This window comes from Talpa occidentalis, unplaced genomic scaffold (assembly GCF_014898055.3).
Source record: "Talpa occidentalis isolate TD23 unplaced genomic scaffold, MPIMG_talOcc4v2.1 talOcc4.5, whole genome shotgun sequence".
NCBI lineage: Eukaryota > Metazoa > Chordata > Mammalia > Eulipotyphla > Talpidae > Talpa > Talpa occidentalis.
The window spans coordinates 100,396,482-100,411,111 of record NW_023604861.1 but is presented as its reverse complement, the minus strand read 5'-3'; the positions used below and the strand labels follow the sequence as shown (position 1 = coordinate 100,411,111).

Below are 14,630 nucleotides of genomic sequence, written 5' to 3'. Positions count from 1 at the left end.
ATGAACACCTGATTTGCAGGGATGGAAGGCAAGAGGAGGATGTGAGTCCATTAAATATTAGAGGAATTAAGAATCAACACTTAAGTGAATGTACATTAAAAAGAATGAAAGAATCAAGAATAATTTTCAGATCTCAACAGGTAACAAGAAACTTAAGTCTGGTCCAGCACCAATCAATAGCTCCAAAAGAACTCTGCCAACATTTCATATTACAACACTGAGAACAAGATGCGATGGGAAGGTAGTTAATAACTGAAGCTTGTCACCTCACCTCCAAAAATGTGTCAGCATATATTCATCACAAAATAGCTTAAAAGATCTTCCTGTGATTGGCTGTATTCCTGAATATTCATCAACAGACTTCTCTACAACAGGATATAGGACTATGTTTGTATACTGTTGAGTCTGAGTATTTTTCTGGTCAGTAATAAAAGATTAACAGTTTTTGAGTAATTTTATATTATCAGACATTGTACTGGTCACCCACTGAATGAAACATGTCATTTAATCCTAAAAAGAACCTCAAAAAGCTTAAAGATGATAAACAATTTACAAAAGGCCACATAGCTAGAAAGTAATACTAGGACTTAAGCCCAAATCTGATATCAACTTGTACTCCCTCCTAGAAAATGGGAAATAATCTGAATTGAGAAATTCAAAAACAGCTATAAGATACAGCAAATACACACATCTGAAAAGTTTTAGCTCCAAAGATTTCTAAAGTGTTCCCTTAATATGAACTGAACGTCCTGTGCCCAGACTTAGGAGGATGTCTTAAGAAGTCAACCATATGACAAAGATAAGCAACATACATATAATCATTTAATTAGATATTTAAACCATAATCTGTCCAAATTTTTAGCCCAACTCCTACACCTACCTACCACCATCAAGAGTTTTAAGATTTCGGTAAACTAAGAATTCCATCCAAAATCCAGTCATGCACCCCAGCCAATATGTGGTATGGCTACTTTCCTTCCTTTAAACTGTTGCAATGGATGTTTGGTGATACCTATCACAGTCCCAATTTACATTTCCTTAAAGGATACTGAAATCAAACATTTTTCCATGCACTTATTCACTATTCACATGTACCAATCAGTGCAATTTCTCTTCATTCCACCAAATGCCACTCTATTTCTCTCTTCATGTTGCCCATCTTCTAGTTGTATTTTCTTTCAATGTTAAGCTTTGAGGATCTTTATGTGTTACAGATATGAATTGTTGGCCAATATGTGATTTACACATACAGTAAGTCCTCACATTCAACACTGCCAACAGGTTTTTGGGAACTGCGTCTTTAAGTGAAACAATGTATAATGAAACCAGATCCTCACTAAGATTTCATTCAAACTTGACCAGATTCCCTCCCACCCCCCATCAACATTATAAGGAAGTATTATTTGAGGTCCTACTACAGTTTCTTCCCATCTGTGGGTTGTCTTTTCAGCCACTTTGGCATTTCAACTGCTCAACAGATTTTTATCAGAAAAAAATGTTTTGAAATTTGGGAGGCACCTTTTCTTCCTTGAAATTTTTTCTGTATGCATCAAGCTTTCAGTGTTAAGACTAAGAACTTTCCACCAAGCCCTCCCTCACGAAGATTTTTCTTTGTTAACTTCTAAAAGTTGTGTTAACATTTTACATTTAAATCCACATTCCAGGGCCTCCCCGGTGGCGCAGCGGTTGAGCGCTGGGTTGCGAAGCTGCGCGCGGCCTCTGCGGCGCCGGTTCGATCCCCGGCTGCTCCCCGGCCACCGGAGGAGGGTCCCACATGGCGCGCAGACCTCTCCTGCCGCCCGCTGCTCCCCTCAGCAGTGTACTTCGGTCCTTCTGCCTGCTCTGCTCCCCGCTCTGGTGAATTCCCTCGCCCTCCCGCGCTTCTGACTGTACCCAGTGCATGTATAAACAAAACAAACAAAGAAACCAGCAAACAAACAAATAAAGCATGCCTCTAAAAAAATAAATAAATAAATAAATAAATAAATAAATAAATAAATAAATAAATAAATAAATCCACATTCCAAACTGATCTTTCTTGTTAATGGATGGACACTAAATGTTCCTGTAAAATTTGTTATTTAACCATACCACACTGAATTGCTTTTGCAATTGTCAAAAACATTCAACTACATTTGTATTTTTGAGTTCTCTATCCTGCTCTATTAATCTGTATTTCTTTGCCGTTGACACAAACACTATTATGAAGTTTCAAAATGAGGTGAAGTTACTTGATCCTTATTATGCCTCTTATTCTTTCCTTACTGCATTGGCTAGAACTTCAAGTGCAATGTTGAAAAACAATGCTGAAATTGGACATCCTTGATTTTTCCCCAATCTCTGGGGAATGCATTTTGTCATCTCTATGTTAGCTATAAATTTTTTGGGAGATATTGTCAAACTGAAGTAGTTTGCCTCTGTTGCTAGTTTTCTGAGTATTTATCATCAATGAGTGATGAGTTTTGTTAAATGTCTTCTGCATCAATCAGCCTAACTATTTTCTCTTTAAACTGTTAATATGATGAATTACATTGATTTCTGAATACTGGACCCGTTTTGCACTTCCTGAATTCACTCTACTTGCTCATGGCACATAGTTCTTTTTACATAATGGTAAGATATATTGGTATTCAATTTGTGAATATTTCATTAACTTTCACCATCTACATTCATGATGATATTAGTTTGCAACTTTCTTGTATGTACTATCTTTACTTTTGGTTGTTAAAGTAGTACCAGCTTTATGAAAAGAACTGGGAGGGTTTCCTATTTCCTGGAAATGACTATACAGAATTGGTATTAATTCTTCTTTAACCATTTGGTAGAAATCTTCTGTAAAACTACGAGACATGAGATTTATTTCTTAAGACATTTCAAATTATAAATGTAATTTCCTTAAGTATAAGGCTGCTCAAATTGTATATTTTATCTCGGTGAGTTTTCCGTAATTTGTACTTTTCAAGAAATCAGTCTACATCTATCAAATTTGTAATATAGAATTGCTCATAGTATCTTTTTTTACTTTTGATGTTCATTTATAGTTATACCCCTTATTTTATCCCTGAAAATGCCTCTAGCTAGTAAATAAATTGAATCAGTAATTAATAACCTTCCAACAGAAAAACCACTGGGTCTGGTAATTTTACTGGTGGAAGTATAATAAAAGATTAAGGGGGAAAAAGTGAGACTTATTTTACAAAATGTGATCTAGAAAATAGAGCCATCTTCCTGACACATTTACGATGCCAGCGTTACCCTTACACCAAAACTAGAAATAGCAAAAGGAAAATGACAAACATCTCTCATAAATACAGATATAAAAATACCCAACAAAGTACAAACTGAACTCAAGAATATATAAAACAAATTATATATCACAATCAAATGGAATTTATTTCAGATATGCAAGATTTGAATAAATACTCTTAACTGGATACCAACAAAATAAGTATCTTAGATGAAATAGACAAATTCCTAGAAAGACAAACTATGAAAAATAATTCAAGAAATATAAAATCTGAGTAAACCTGTAACAAAAATAGAGGGTTACTTTTAAAATGTCCCACTAAGAAAGGCCAACTCATGAATTCTATGAAACATTTAAAGATTTAATCTCAATCCTTCATAGACTTGTTTCCAAAAATGAGACACACACACACACACTCACAGTATTATGCAGGTAACTAAACTAGACAAAGACATTGTCTTTGTCTTGCACATATGTATATGCAATTATTCAACAAAATATTATCAAATCAAATCCAGCCACATATAAAAAAAATTACACAGCATGACACAGTGTAGTTTATTTACCTCATGAATGCAGTGTTGGTTCAACATGACAAAGCAATGGTATTAACCATATCAACAGGCAAAAATAAAATTATATGATCATATCACGATTGATATAAAAATGCATTTTATAATAGACAATAGATTCTTAGATAAAACACCAAAAATATAAGCCACGAAGAAAATGAGTAAAATCCATCAAAATTTTTAAATTTTTGTAAAAAGGGCACTATAAAGACAATGAAATGACAATTCACATAACAGGAGATCTACAGATCATATCTGAAAATAATCATGTATACTGAGTATATATAAAGAACACTTACAACTCAACAACAACAATAAAAACCAATTGAAAAGTAAATAAAGGATTTACATGGACAATTGCCAAATAATATAAATGACCAGCAAGTAAAGATGTTCAACATCACTTGTTGAACACTGGTATAATCAAAACCAAAACAAAATACCACTTCACAACAATTAGGAAGGTAGCAAAAAGGAAAAAAATATATGTTTCAGTAACCCTGTACATTGCTGCTGGGAATGTAAAATTGTGCTGTCACTAAAGAAAGGTTTGGTGGTTCCTCAAAAAGTTTAACATAGAATTATTTATGTCCCACCAATGTTACCCTTAGGTATATACTCAGAAGAACTGAAAACAGGAATTCAAATAAATACATACACACAAATGTTCATAATAGCTCTATGCACAAATAGCCAAAATGTGTAAACCATTAACGTGCTCTCATGAAAGGAAATACTACACACCTAGATAAGGTACCAACACTGTATGGCCATTCCTTAACCAAAATGTCATTATGTGATCCATGGCTGCACATATTAATACAATGGGGTATTATTCAGGCACAAAAACAAAGTAAGTTAACCATACATTCTACAACATGAATTAATCTTGAACACAAGTTAAAAAGACACAAAGTAGATCATTTGTTGCCAGAGCTCAAGAGAGGGAGACATGGAAATGACTGCTTAATCAGAACAAGATCTCCCTTGGGGGTGAGGAAATGTTTTGAAACTAGACAGGAGACATAAAATTGTGAATTGTGAATGAACTAAAAGCACAGAATTGTACATTTAAAATGTTTAATTTTGTTATGTGGATATCACCTCCAAAATTCCAAAACTGATTACATAATTCATACCAACCCCAACAGCATTTAATCATTATTCAGGAGTGATAAATTTGTCAACCAGAAAAAAAAAATTACCATTAAGCCAGCCAAACATCATCACAGAATGTAGGAGCCATTTACACACCTCTTTAATCATTCCTTTCCATTCTAACTGTACATTAAGTCAGCGAAGTTATGAGAATTTTGAGTTCCAAGTGAGAAGACTTACATTTAAAAAAAAAGACTTTTTTTTTTGGGCCTCCCCGGTGGCTCAGCGGTTGAGCGCTGGGTTGCGAAGCTGCCCACAGCCTCTGCAGCGCCGGTTCGATCCCCAGCTGCTCCCCGGCCACCGGAGGAGGGTCCCACATGGCTCGCGGACCTCTCCTGCAGCCCGCGGCTCCCCTCAGCAGTGTACTTCGGTCCTTCGCCTGCTCTGCTCCCCGCTCTGGTGAATTCTCTCACCTTCCCACGCTTCTGACTGTACCCAGTGCATGCATAAACAAAACAAATAAATAAATAAATAAATGCCTCTATTTAAAAAAAAAAAGTTTAAAAAAAAAAAAAGACTTTTTTTTTTTGGTGGGACCCTCGCCTGCAGCCAGGGAATGAACCCGCGCTGCACAGGCTGCAGGCAGCCTCACAGCCAGCCCAGCACTCAATTCGCTGTGCCACCAGGGGAGGCCCTAAAAAAAGACTGTTTTAACCAGACAGCTACAATTTAAGTGTGACTTTTTAAAATTATGAATTGCAAACAATGAAATGTAGTATTAATCTTGTTTACAACCTGATTTAACTGTAAAATTATGTAGCTGGAAATTTAAAATATGGACTGAATATTAAATATGAGAAAATCTGTGTCAACTGCACTAAGTAGGATATGTGTATTACAGTAAAAAAAACACAGAAAAATGTTAAGCCCTCTATAAAATTACATAGCAAAAATATAAACAAATGCTAATAATGATTAAATTTAGGTAATGATTATATGAGGATTCATAACACTATTCCCTCTAATTTTCTGCTTGAAAAATTTTAAGTTGAAAGTTTGGATTAAAAAAATTATGAAGTTGGAAACAAAGAAAACTGTGCTCACAATAACATGTATAAATTCTTACCCAGGACAAGAGGAAGAAGAAATTTTAAAAAGGGAAGAAAACAGAAATAAAGCTTGGCAAAACTGTCACAAATTGAAAATAAAAAAGCATTGTTGAAGTAAAGTCAAATACATTAATCACACTCAAAGTTAAGTGACTTGGAACTCAAAAATGTTACAAAGTTGTACTGATATAAATTTGACATAAATTCAAATTTTGCCAAAAGATATATCTGAAACAAATATATAAAAAGACTAAATGTGGAAAAATGGAATCCCTAACAAAACCCTCATTCAAAAAAAACAAAAACCCAGCATACCAAATCCAAAAGTATAAAAAAGGATTACACCATGACCAAGTGGGATCTTAGATTGCAAGGTTGGCTCAACATCTGAAAATTAACATAAAACCATTTCAATAGATAGATAAACAGCATTTGAAAAAATCCAATACTCTTTCACAGCAAAAAATACACTAAACATACTAGGATTAGACAGGAAACTCCTTAACCTGATAAAGGCCACCTACAACACATCATACTTAATGGGGGGGGGGGGGACACTGAAATCTTTTCCCTGTAAGAGAAGAAAACAATGACTGCTCACTTTCCCCACTTCTATTCAACACTGTACTGAAGAATGTCTGCAATCAAAAAGTGTCAATGAAGGTGTGGAGAAAATGGAACTCTAATACAAGGTTTTAATACATTATTAGTTGGAATGAATGTAAAATCAAGAAATAGCTTTGGCAGTTCCTGAAAAAAGTTAAACTGCTTGTCAATTCCTGAAAAAGTTAAACATAGTTATCCTGAACCTCAGCAGTTTCACTCCACATAATCAAAAACTGAAAACATATGTCCACATACTAACTTGCACTGGAACTTTTATAACAGTATTATTTATAATAGCCAAAAAGTGAAAACCCAGTGTCCAACTAATCAATGGCTAACTAAATTGTGATACACACATATAAAGAATCTTAGCACATGTGATTCTACACTTAGAAGAAATTCCAACTACAGTATCAATAACCACACTTCAGTACTGGAAACCTAATGGCATTATTTTAATTAAATTAAAAGAATGCTCGGGCCTCCCCCGTGGCTCAGGGGTTGAGCGCTGGACTGTGAAGCTGCCTGCAGTCTCTGCAGCACCGGTTCGATCCCCGGCAGTCGGGTGAGGGTCCCACATGGTGCTCAGACCTCTCCTGCCACACCTGCTGCTCCCCTCAGCAGTGTACTTCATCAGTCTGCCTGCTCCGCTCTCCGCTCTGACTCTGGTGAATTCTCTCACCCTCCTGCGCTTCTGACTGTACCCAGTGCTTGTATAAATAAATAAATAAATCTTTAAAAAAAAATTTAAAAGAATGTTCAACTGTTATTTTTCAGGGTCTTCCACACAAAGTTTATAGCTTGAGTGAAACCATCACACGAAAAAAACAATTATTTTCTATTTCAGTAGAAATATAAATTCTAGCTTTTGGTGAGAATTCTGTCACTAAAGGAAGACTTGAAAAATAATTTCTAAAAAAATGAGTGCTACCTGGGTGAAAAGTAGACCCCTCTGAAAGAATGTATCTGACACTTATATATTATGTCTGAAATGGGAAGACATAAAATACTAAGTTACCACTGCTTTCACTTTAAACAAGATTATGAGATACTCCATTATTTAACTAAGGTTAGAGGAAAAATGTTCTTTAAAGAAATGCTGGCAGTGACCAAGAAAATAGCTGTCATTTCTCTATTCTCCCGCCTTTTAAAAGTTCTTAGTCAACTTTTAACAGCTGCTTCACTAGTAAAGATCCTATGAAGAGATTAACTTTTCTTGCAAAGTCTGTATCTTAGAATATCAGAATTTTTAAAAACTGAGGCAACATAGGGTTTACCCAAGTTTACCATGTGATTCAAATGCACAGGATCACACCTCCTCAGATGCATGTCACCAAACCACATTCATCACCAAGGTACCCTCAGCCCTCCACCAGAGCCCACTCCTCCCCATCTTGTAGCCTCAATTCCACAGTCAGATTTCCATTTTTATTATTGGTTTGATTTTGTCTGGCCATTTGTTTTGTTACTCTATATTCCACATGTAAGTGATACTATTCAGTATTTGTCTTTCTCCTTCAGATTTATTTCACTTAACATTATCCCCTCCAGTTTCACACACATTATCACAAATGGCCAAGAGTTCTTTTTTTTTTAAAAAAATAGCTGAGAATTCCACCGTGTATATGTAACTCCTATTTCTAATCCACAACTCTATCCTTGGCCACTTAGGTTGCTTCCATAATTTGTTGATTGTAAAAAAGGGCTGCAATGAACACAGGAATGCATATATCCCTTCCAGTTAGTGTTTTTACATTCACTGGGAAGCTATTTAGAAGTGAAATTGCTAGATGATACAACAGAATGAATTTATTTATTTATTTATGCAAGCACTGGGTACAGTCAGAACCATGGGAGGGTGAGAGAATTCACCAGAGCAGCAGGGAGCAGAACAGACTGATGAAATACACTGCTGAGGGGAGCAGCGGGCGTGGCAGGAGGGGTCTGTTGAGCCATGTGGGACCCTCGCCCGGTGGGCGGGGATCAACCAGAGCTGCAGAGGCTGTGGGCAGCTTCACAGCCCAGAGCTCAACCGCTGCGTTACCAGGGGAGGCCCAATAGAACTATTTTTAATAGTTTAAGAAACTTCCATACTATTTTACACAGACGCTGAACCAGTCTACATTTCCACCAAACAGTTTATGAAGGTTCCCTTATCTCTGCACACTGGACAACACTTGTTTCTGGTCTTTAAGACCATTCTCACAGATGTGATATGGTATCCCATTGTGGTGTTGATTTCCATTTTTCTGTTAAGTGATACTGAGCATTTTCCTGTGCCTGTTGGCAACCTGTATGTCTTCTTTGGAAAAGTGTCTTTTTAACTCTTCTGCCCATTTTTTGATTGGATTATTACCTTTTTGTTGGGTTGCATGAGTTCTCTATGTATCTTGGTTATCAGTCCCCTGCCAGATGTATGATATGCAAATATTTTCTCTTACTTAGAAAAGAGAATATTAGGGTATCTTAAACCATGTAACACAGTTAAAAAAAAAAAAAGGTTCTGGAGACAAGTTCGCTTAATAGCTGAGAGACTAAGTCTCAGGTACATTATGCTAAACCCCAATTCCCCCTTCTGTTATATAGTAGTTCTATCTTTATACCTTTTCTTTCCTCCCAGCTTCTCAAACTAGTTTCATTGTGGTTATTGGTTCTCTATTGAGAAGTTTTTATCATTAAAATTACATAAATACTGTGGTTGCTGCTAGGGTAAGCAGTGTACTGTGATTAGTTCAATACTGTTAATAAAGGTTTAAAATACACTTGTATTTTGTAACAATTTCTTAGTGGGAGATGTCACAGGCATAAATTAGAAAAGGAGGAAGGAGTCATTTGTCTGTCACTAAGATATTTGTATGCTGCTGTAAGGTTTCTTCATTTTCTCCAGCTTTCCTGCCTTTACTAATCACATATTACCTCATATTAATGGTCTAACCACAATTTAGTCCTCATTTTTTGCACAGCTACTTCTAATACTAGAGCTCAATAAATCAGTCAGGCACAAGATAAACTGGAAAAAGAGTTTTCTATTTACCAAAAAAAGAAAAACTACTGCATTAACAGAAACCAAAACTGTAAGACACTTAGAAATAAGCCAAGGGGCCTCCCTGATGGCACAAGGGGTTAAAAGGCAGCACTATGAAGCTATCCACAGCCATAGCAGCAAGGAGTTCGATCCCCAAGGCCAGTGAGGTGACCCACATGGCTCAGACCTCTCCTGTCTTGCCTGCTGCTCCCCTCTGTAGTGTATTTCAGTGGATCTGCCTGTTCTGCTCCCCACTCTGTCTCTAGTGAATCCTCTCACCCTTGCGCATCTGTGGCTTATGCCCCAGCCCGTGTATGCATAAATAAATAAATCTTTAAAGAAAAAAAGTCAAGCAACAAATATCCTAAGAACTCAAAATAAAAAAATAAAATTTTACTGATAAGCATTCAAATTAACCAAACAGCATGCCATTATTAATTTGTTCACCCAAATTTTCAGCACCTAAAAAATTAGCACTTAACAGCTTAAGCAGACAATCAATACATTTCTTGAAAGGAACGATTCAACACCATAAAGCTGTCAAGCGCATCAAGAAATGTAAAAACTTAATGGGATTCCCAATTAAAGATCAATCCCAACAGATTTTTTAAAAAGATATTGATAAATCCACCTATACACTAAAAAAGAAAAAAAACGCAAAGGTGGAAACTATCAAGAGTATTAACACGTCCACAGATGTCTTAAATTGTCCTTAGGTGATTCTCAAGCATTCTAACATGCTTGTAAAACAAAACAACCCTTTGGTCAAACAGCTTGGAAATGTTTCACAAGTGCCGAAATCTTGCTTTGGAATCCCTAAACCAGCAGTTCAAGTAACTCAGGAGGTCAAAATAACTTTCCAAGTAATACCGAGGTCTTTGTCAATCATTTTCTCACATCTGTACAGTGAAATTTTCCAAAGACCACATGATGTGTGATATTGCTGCACAATGAGTGCACAAGCAGATGAGAAACAACCTATCTTCCACTAAGCCTGACAATAAAGATTGCAAAAATATTTTAACGCCATACTTAAAAAAAATTAATATCTAATATGCTTTATTTTAAAATTAATTTTAAGAGCTTTTCAGTTTTAATTTGTAGAATATAAGTACTGACAAATATAACTTACAAAGAAAAAACTTTTGGGCTCCTTAGTAATTTAGAAGTGTAAAGAGGTCCTCAGATATAAAATTTTGGGAACTGCTTCTCTAACCTAAGCACTGCTAGTTCCTAGTTCAACAATAACTTGCCTACCTTATATAGTACAACTGCAAGACTAGAATAAACTCAGAAGAGTAAATAAAACACAACTAGGGGGCAAATATCAGGTCTTCACAGAGGTCACCAGCACAAGTGGGAGAGGTTCAACTAAAATTTAGCATCAGCTTTCTTATTTATGGCAAACTAAGACTCTGTCCACATAACAACTTCCTAAAGAATCGGCACAGAAACAAGTCAAGAGGGCGCTCAGATTGTAACTTTTTTTTCTTTTTTGGTCTAATTTATACAGATAAAGGTTTTAAAAAAAATCAAATATATGCAATTGAGCAATCAATTACTTTGTTAAACTAGAATATTTGGACTATTTGTCACCTGGATTCCCTCTCTGGAAAGCTTTGGAGTACCTGCTAAACTTACACAGAAAGTCACATAATCTAGACAGGTTCCTTAAGCAGATCATGATCATCACAGGCAGGGACCCTGCTACAATGATCAAACCTGATTAAGAAATTTATGAGGAGAAGGCAACCATCTATAGCCAACAGCTGTTTCAGAGATAGCTAGAACTCTCAAGAGGGAGTTTGCCAGTCATGACAGACACATTATGTGTAGTTAAAAGCAAAGAGTAGTGGAATCGACTACACTGGCTCAACTCTGGTATAGAGAACCACAACAAATAATCTGAGACTGAAGGCTCCCCAAAACTCTACTGAATCTGAAAGACTTTCTAGTTCCTGCATGGTATCCCAACCTCAATATCTGACTGTGGGATTAAGTGAAATAATTATCTTCCTTCACTCTATAAACTGTTGTATTATTTCCATTAATAACTGTAACACTCAAAAATACAACTAACACACATAGAGACCCAAACACACAAAACTAAACGGAAGAATGTGAGGATAACCATAAAAAAGGATAATCGAGATTTTTTTGCTCTAGACATCAATAAGAGAACAAACATAGTATGTAAATGCAAACAAGAGGACACTACTAGAGTACACAAGATTCCAAAAGATCGCATCATGCAAACTGACGACTGGAAAGGTTACAGGAAAAATTAAAATACTGCCTTATGTTATGATGGTCTGTAGACACTGAACTACCGCTTGTCTCATCAAGAGTTTCATCAGTCACTTGAAAAAAGGCAGGAAAATTTGAAAACCCTATCAAAATGTCATCTCAGAATTAGACAAGTTAGAACAAAATCCCCAAAACTTAAGTCTTTAAACAAAAGTTACAGATTAAATATATGGTATCAGAGTAAAATTATAGAATATTGATTATTAAAGCTGATTTGACACGAGATTTAAGTAGTTAAAATAAGCATAAAAATCAAGTATTTTGGGGCCTCCCCGGTGGCGCAGCGGTTGAGCGCTGGGTTGTGAAGCTGCCCGCAGCCTCTGCAGCGCCGGTTCAATCCCCGGCTGCTCCCCGGCCACCAGAGGAGGGTCCCACATGGCGCGCAGACCTCTCCTGCCGCCTGCTGCTCCCCTCAGCAGTGTACTTTGGTCCTTCTGCCTGCTCTGCTCCCCACTCTGGCTCTGGTGAATTCTCTCACCCTCCCGTGCTTCTGACTGTATCCAGTGCTTGTATAAATAAATAAATAAATCTTAAATAAATAAATAAATAAATAAATAAATAAAATCAAGTATTTTGTTCTTTCCAAAAACTGGTTAAGTGACTTGATGCCTTAGCTGAATAATAAGCAGCTGACCATTTCTCACCCAGTACTAGCTGGCCAGAAGTACAGTCGGCTTAGGATAGCTGGGAGGGAAGGGGAGGTGGAGGAATATAGTATCTTTAATATGGGGATCTTCATAGAAGACAATAAAGCTAGGTGACTATCTCATTTTACAAAAATAAGAATATTAATCCTAAAATAGGACTTTCTTCCTTTCCACTTTTTCCCCATTTTGTGTTTTTGTCCCTTTTACAAATAATTAAAAGTATCCTGAAGAAAAGTACTACTCAAACATACAAAAGATCAAAGCAAAATCACACACAAAGCAGTGCAACTTCTCTGTTTCTCCCTCACTCCAAAAAATATCTTAAGTGGAATGCCAGAAAAGGCAAAGAAGTTCAGATCAAAGGGGGAATCTCTGCAAACCCCTGGGATTCCTTAGACACAGTGTAAAAAGCCTTTAAGCAAAGGAGTAGTTTAAATAACACACCTGGTAACAGCCTGAGAAAATGTACGTGTTTATCAATTTAATTGCCACCACTTTCCCTTCAACATTACTCCCCAAAATAAAAAACTACAGATTAGTCTCAAGGGAAAACAAAAAACCTATTAACATTTCTTCTATACTACAAAACCAATCATTTAGCATCCCAGTGTTTGCAACTTAAAGTTCAAACCATCCATGAAGATTTTAATGAGTCAATAACTTATTTTTCACTAAAAATACACAGGTAATACATATCTTGAATAGTTTTTTTCCCACTGTGGAGTCTGGTAAGTAAAAAAACTGGAAGTGAAAGAATAACATGCGTTTGTTAATCCAAAGAATGGACTCCTTTAACCCTGAACCAAACAAACGAATTGTTAGGAAATAAAAAATTTAAGACAATCAGTGAAATTAGGAAACTGGATACCTGATACTATTTAAGAAGTCATTATTTCTAATGTTTGATGATTATATACTGGTTTTTATTTGTTTTTCCCCCCTCAAGTGTTTATCAAATACACCTGAAGGATTTACACGCGAAGGACCCCCGAGATCTGCTTTAAAATATCCAGCAAGTGGATGAAACAAGACTGACCAGATCACAACAATGTGAAGTCGGGCAACTGGTACATGAAACTTTGTTACACTCATCTATTTTTTGGTCAAGGAAAAAATCCGGTCAAAAATAGAGAAATTCTGCTTACTTTTTCTTATTTATCTGGTTTGGTTAACTTAAATTCTATTCTAAAATCAATTAACTTCTCCAACACACCTGTATTTGAAATACAAGACTCATCCTGGTCTTTTAATGCCAATCAACAGCTAGATAAATGCCAGGTGTGGTAACAATCCAGGATTCCAACTTCTAATTAGTAATTATATTTTAACTTCAAGACATATCTGTTTGGAATCAGGATGATGAACTAACACAGTTTGGTTTGGGTTTTTTGTTTTTTAATTTACCTTACTCTCCCCCTAACATTTGAACTAAGTTCGGTGAGTAGTAGTATACAAAGATGGAAAGTAACAGCTGTTCACTAAGAAGTAAACTCTTTCGCAAAGAACTCACTCGAACGTGACACAAAAATGTTCCAAAAACCTCCGGCTAACTCTAAATTCACCCTTACACTCCCTCCCCCAGCCCAAATTCTTCTAAAGTGATTAGAACGGAGCGACCCTTGTAGGTTTGTTTTACCTCCTTTCTTAGGGGAGGTGCTGGGGAGCCAAGAAGTGACCAAGACAGGCCGGAAGAAGGAAAGCAAAAAGCATGATGTCTGGAAGAGCCATCGCCGAAGTAACTGAAAACCGTATCCAAATTAAGGGGGAACCAGCTTTTAAATCACCTCCCTGTAACTCCAACGTCCCTGAGCGTCGGGGGGAAGGGGGGGGGGGAGTGAGGGGGGAAATCTGGCTGTAAGTACATTAAATTCGAACTCCTTTCCCCCTCCAAGTAGTCACAGGTAGAAAGTCATAAAAACGCTTCTTGACCCTCGCCAACACTAGCGCCTCAAGTAACTCCCACTCGCCCGGGCCCCGCAGGCCCAGCCGAGAACCGCGAACCGAAAGCAACTGCCCCGC

At 36.6% G+C, this 14,630-nt stretch overlaps 1 protein-coding gene across 2 annotated transcripts in view; it reads right to left on the bottom strand.

Moving 5' to 3' along the window:
- EIF5B (eukaryotic translation initiation factor 5B) overlaps positions 1-14,630 on the bottom strand; it is a 65,746-nt gene that overhangs the window by 50,661 nt on the left and 455 nt on the right. The gene's annotated exons all lie outside the window — the stretch shown is intronic.